Source organism: Phalacrocorax aristotelis, chromosome 1 (assembly GCF_949628215.1).
Source record: "Phalacrocorax aristotelis chromosome 1, bGulAri2.1, whole genome shotgun sequence".
NCBI classification, from domain to species: domain Eukaryota; kingdom Metazoa; phylum Chordata; class Aves; order Suliformes; family Phalacrocoracidae; genus Phalacrocorax; species Phalacrocorax aristotelis.
In genome coordinates this window covers 190141049-190147048 of record NC_134276.1, presented here as the reverse complement: position 1 = coordinate 190147048, position 6000 = coordinate 190141049, and positions in this window count along the sequence as shown.

The window sequence follows — 6000 nt, the reverse complement described above, 5'->3', positions numbered from 1 at the left end:
TCAGGAGAGAGTGTAATAACCATTCATGCCGTCCATTGTGTGGTTACCAAGCCTTTCTTTCAAGAGTGAACTATTATGAACTACTTTGGGATATATTTTACTGTGAATACGTAGATTAAAAAAAAAAAAGGTACATCATTGAATGGTGACAGCAGTTGAAAGAATAATGTATTATTTTCAAAATATTGCAAGTAAATAATATAGTATGTTTCCGTGATTTTTATTTTTTTTTACTGTTTGGGGCCAAATCATACAAGATGGATTTCAGCAGTGGAAAATATTATCATTTGGCATTTTTTATATCTCTTCCAAACTGAATTGTTGTTTGTTTTTTTTCTCCGGGAGACATCTGCACTGAGTACTACTGTCAACATTCCCACCAAGAAAAATACCAACACTGGTTCGGATTGTCTAAGACCTCCACAAGAGACAAGGCAGCCTGTGGGGGTCTTTACCTTAATACTGGCATTGGGCCTATGCCTTGATTTAAGTTCCCAGGCAACAGATCTATTAAAGCTATATTAGTAAGGTTCACACTGCCCCTGAAAGCTTTATTAAATGATTATTTCACAGCATGGAGGGAAATCTTTTGAAAATTAATATGTAGCATCAGCCAGTCATGGCTCATAGCTAGGATATTCTTTTTGTGTCAAAAAAGTAGAATTTTCCAAATAAGAAAATGTAAGTGAAATTCCTCCCATTAACTTTATTTGACTAATCTGACTTCTAGGGCTATAGCCAATGGGGAGAAACGGTCATTTCTAGAATTGATTGCATCATTCTTCTGTCTCAGGAGACCAGCCTCGGGTAGGGCGCGTTGCCCTCTGGAAGTGCCCCTCTGCTTCTGGAGACCGTAGGAGCCCAGCTGCCTCACCAGTGTGGCTGAAGTTAAACACCACAAACTCTAGCTTATGTGAAAGTTATAAGATTTGCTGTATCCATCTGACCCATGGGATTCTGACAGACTCAAAGAAGCATCTTGAATATATACATGATTTAGTGTATTAGGTTTTCCTTTTTGTAGGAAACAATTTGAGACAACGACTGCCAAGTAAAATCATGGCCACTCATATTTCTTCAGAAGAATTGTTCAGAAGCATTTAATTAGCTAAACTTCTACAGTGTTGCCACAGCCAGAATATACATATTTTCTTCTATAAAAACACAATTACATGTTTTATGAAGGTGATTTTTAATGAACAGTTAAGACCTCTAAATAATTTAAAAATACAATTTAATCTTAAGAAAATTTGTCATTTTACATTATTACATTTCTAGGAAATGTAATAATTTGGATCATACAGTCCTAAAGTTATGAACAATTAAGTAAATGGGCAAGTTCTCTTGCTGACTTCAATTAATTTGGAAGGTGAGGGATAGGAAGAGTCCAGGCACGCAGCTCCTATCCCTGCGGGCACCAGGTGGCAGTCCAGCGTTGACTGACAGGTCTTCATTTGCTCCTGCACTCCCCAGACCAAAAGCTTTCCTTATTACAGTACTTGTCTGACTGCCCCGTTCTGAAAGTCTCCTACACTTTCCTATCTACTAAATAACATACATTCACCCTGGGGATTTAAGGGCAAAAATACTTTTTGCAGAGAATAAGATTCATGTTTTTCATAAGCTCATCCTACCACCTTACCAACACTGAAATGCCAGGGAATTTCCCTTACATAAAGCATGTTTTCACAACTTAAGCCCTGAGTTTTTCTGGTAGGCCAGACCACACTAACATGCCCCAAAAGTTTAACTAACATACAAAACCATGTACAGGAAAGACGAGGCTTATAAGTCATTTATCTCCTAAGTCCTATGTTTTTTACAGCACACGTAACAAAGATTGGTTCAAATCTCTGTCCCTCAAAATGAAAAAGGAAAAAAAAGAAAAAAAGGGAAAATATTCACAGCTCCAACTTTAACATTGGAAAAAATACTGGATAAGAGATAAACATCCATTACAAAGTTTATAGTGTAAAATCAGTATCTTTGTTAGGAAATTTCATGGTCCAAAAGGTCATGTTTTGGCTATATAAGCTACTTTGAACAGTTTACAGTCTGACAGTTTGAACTTGTTTTATAGCTTTTCTTGCTAACCTCTAGAAGGAAAATAAATTTTGTTATATATAAAAGAAAAAAATTATACTAAGATGTACACCAGCTTTCTCAAACATCCATGGAAATTGTCCTACTTTATTTGTAACTCATCACTGCATCATTTTAACTAGTGTGATGATCCATTTAATGATTAAATTTTGTTAACAAAGGAGGTAAATAACAAAAATGGAAGGAACAGTAAAAATGTTATAACGTCCCACACAGTGATAAAACTTTTTTTCCCTAATATCAGAAAAACAAGTCTTAATAACAAATACAAATGTTTCACTGAAAATGCCTGCTAATTCCTATCTACATAAACATGCAAGTCACTCTTATTCACTGGAGCTTTTCTGCTAAGCCAAGCAGTCACTCTTTTTACCTTGCAAAATTGTGTTCACATATACAGATATGTTTCTCAACTTTCTAAAAAGGACCAATAATAATAATAATTTTAATATTTTACAATGTTGATTTATTTTTTATTTGTGCATTTTGGTAAACTGTTATTTGAACTGCATGGAGCTCCCTGTCCTCATCTTTATGTAACCACCAAGGGAATTTCTAGCATCTTCTCCACAGGATACCTAAAGTATTTCTGAGGCTGAGAAGGCTGCATTTTAATAAGCAATTTTGTTATTGAATATTGCTAAAAATATAAAAATATACTCATTTAGAACCTGTGTCAGCATACATGAAAGTAAAGCTAGTAAAAATTGCACATTTTTTTCTCAAGGAAATTTAACAGTTTTGGAGAGGTGTGACCATGTTTATTGAACTATTAATTCAGTTAGATTTGCAAAGGTTAAATTCAGTAAGCAACTATTATTTTTAATAAGTATTCACCAACAAACAGCTCAAGCACTGTTCAAATCACTTGCACAGGAAGCCTGTGCTCATCATCTTGACTAGACAACTGCAGAAGTTTACTACTTTTCTATCATATGTACAATCAATTGGTTGCAGTGGATAGATCAAGAATTTTAGCCTATGTTCCTCATACACTTTTTCTAAATTCTTCTTCACATAATTCTAAGATTTGGGAAATTTCATATTATAATTCTTATGAGATTCTACCCACAGTGGGCATACAAAATACATTTATAGAAATGATATATCACTTGTCTTACAAAGAAACACTTTGTTTCGTCCAGAGCACTCTCATGTGGTTATACTCACTTTGGTGATGTTTAAAAATTATAGACTGAGGACAATTTTACTCACAATTAGTATGCTTTATTCTCTCTCTAAAATACATCTGTGGAATGTGCACAGACTATTCTCATCTTTGATGCTGTTATAACAGCAAGGCAGAGCTTTATGGCCTTAGATAAGTGTACAGGGCGAAAGTCTGTGATGCAGACTGTGCAAGACAGCTGCTGTAGTACGCAAATCCTGGTGGAGGACCCAAAGTTTAGGCGCAGAGTGGCCGCTAATGAAGGGGCAAGAACACAGTCTAGAAGGGATTTCAGCTATAATTATTGCCAAAAGGGAAGTAGGGACAGCCTTTAAAGGTCATACCTGCTCTTAAAACCACATATGAAATAATACATCAAAAGTAATAGAATTAAAACTAACCGGTTTTCAGTTGTAAGTGGGGTGGGATGAAGATCGTATATATGGCCATGACCACTGCTTAGTTGAGAGGCAATACCTTGCTATGCCTTCAGTTTCTGTGTCCACACTTAAAATCAGTAGAGTGTAATGGTGGTGAAAAGATTTTTTCAGTTCTGCACTCTGGTTTGAAAGTTGCACTTCAATAAAGACACAGCACGAAATTTCACTGCAGTTATCAGTAAATTGTTTAAAGCAGAAGTCTTCAACCTGTCCTTCACACACAGCTTCCTTCACAAATTTTACAGTCCAGAAGAGAGTATTTTTAAAACCAAAATATACATACATAAACTATTGACACTTTTAGTTTTAGGAGTGTCTGGGGCAGTCATACTCCTAGAGTGCTGCAAACACATGATGATGTCATTGGTCTCATATCACTAGCTGGGTCCTATGAGGACATAGACTTTGTAGGTTTTGCCTTCCCTGTTTTGAGTTAAATACAAAAAGATCTTTACCAGAGTTGCAAAATGTCTCTCTCTACACATTTATGTGTCATGTTTCACCTATCTGTTTTCAGGGATTTCCAGCTTTCACTGGAGTAATTACAGTTTATCATCTTAAAAGTATAAACAACTGAGAAACAGATATCATTAAAAAATCCATTATTTGATATCAATATATTCAGACATTATTTTACAAAGTTCAGATAAATTTTAAAAAGGAAATATCTGCACAGAGAAAAGAAATTAAAACCAGATATGATAGAAAAAGATCACTAGTGATGACCAAAGGAGTAGGAATCTGACAAACTGTACACTAGCTAACATCAGTGAGCCACAGGTAAAATAGAGTAGTCCTGCACTTCTTAAAAATCTCTTTTTCCCCCCTACCCTGAAGTGTTAGCATGTCTGAGTAATAATAGCATGGTTTTATTCCACAGAGCCAGTCCTTTTGAGCATTCTGAGCGGGATCTGCTGACTTCGGTAAGGAGGGAAAAAAAAAGTTTTAATGCTTTTTACTGCAGCTAGACCTGCAAAACCAGCACAGCCGAGAAAGATGGATTCTGTTCCTTCTTGTTCATCTTCAACAGAATTCTTTAAAATGCCAATGAAAAAAAATGCCTAGTTGCCATAGGTCATTAAATGCAGAAGTTCCCAGGCATGAACTGTGCTAAAGAAGCAGGATTCTGTGCCGGCCTATAGTCTTGCAGGACAGGTGCCTCACAAAAGACTTGGAAGCAACACGTATCTTCTCTGAATCAAATGTAGAAGGGGACACATATCATGCACTGAAAAACAGCTCACGTTCCCAAAGTCACTTAAGCGTAATCAGCAACTGACCTTTTCCAGCCAGAATTCCTATGGCTCTGAAGCAGCTGAGGCAACCCCATAACCATGTCTTCCAGACCAGGCTTTGGTGTCCAGGCTGCCCCACAGCATCTCCATATCATGCTGTGTCTCTATCATCCACAATGCTGAACACAGATACCCCTTAGTATTGGAGAGAGAGAACTGTTGGTAGCATGCTTTTTCCAAAGGTACTTTGAAACAGGAATTGGTTTTTGCCGTTGATTTGCCACAGCCTTGACTTCCTTCAATATGTAACAAAGCCTGTTTTCTTCTTGGGTCATCTTTAGTGCAGCTCTGAGCTTCAGTTAGAGGAGTGTAGATTTATTATGGACTATTTTCTGTTATACTTGCCTTCAAATTTTTATTCGTGGTGTAAATTGAGACAATGACAATTAATGTTAGTACATCTATGGAGCAAGCAGTGCATAGAATGGGAACCTACTGAGACTTTTTCATCAATCAAAAATACATATTTTTAAACCACACATGCAGTCCATGCAACATGCGATTTGCTGTGTCTTTTATAACGTGAACTACTTGCTTGTCATTTTAAAAACTACCTTTAATTGATTTTCAGATTTCAAGCATCACTACAAAGACCTATTTTTATTTTATTGCACTGGCTTCTACTTTATTGTTTCATTTTATATTAGTCTGTTGAGATCTCTTTATATGAGGTATTTTCTTCTTAGCCATATTTTATTGAAATGTCAACTGGTACTAGGGATCTTTCCATGGTTTTTTGAAACTTAGAAATAGCTTGGTTCTTACATGATACTTTAATAATGTTGCCAATCCTCTGATAAGTTGTTCACATCAGATATTTAGCCCCAATACCTAATGCTTGAGAATCTACGTTGATTCTCTTCACGTTCCGCCTCTGCATTCCAAGATTTATGAATATTAAGTTGTGCTTGCCCCAGAGCAAAAGTATACTCACTAAGATATTTGCTGAGATCAGGAGTCTCTCTGCCCCATTTTTAAAACAAAGGCATTAATA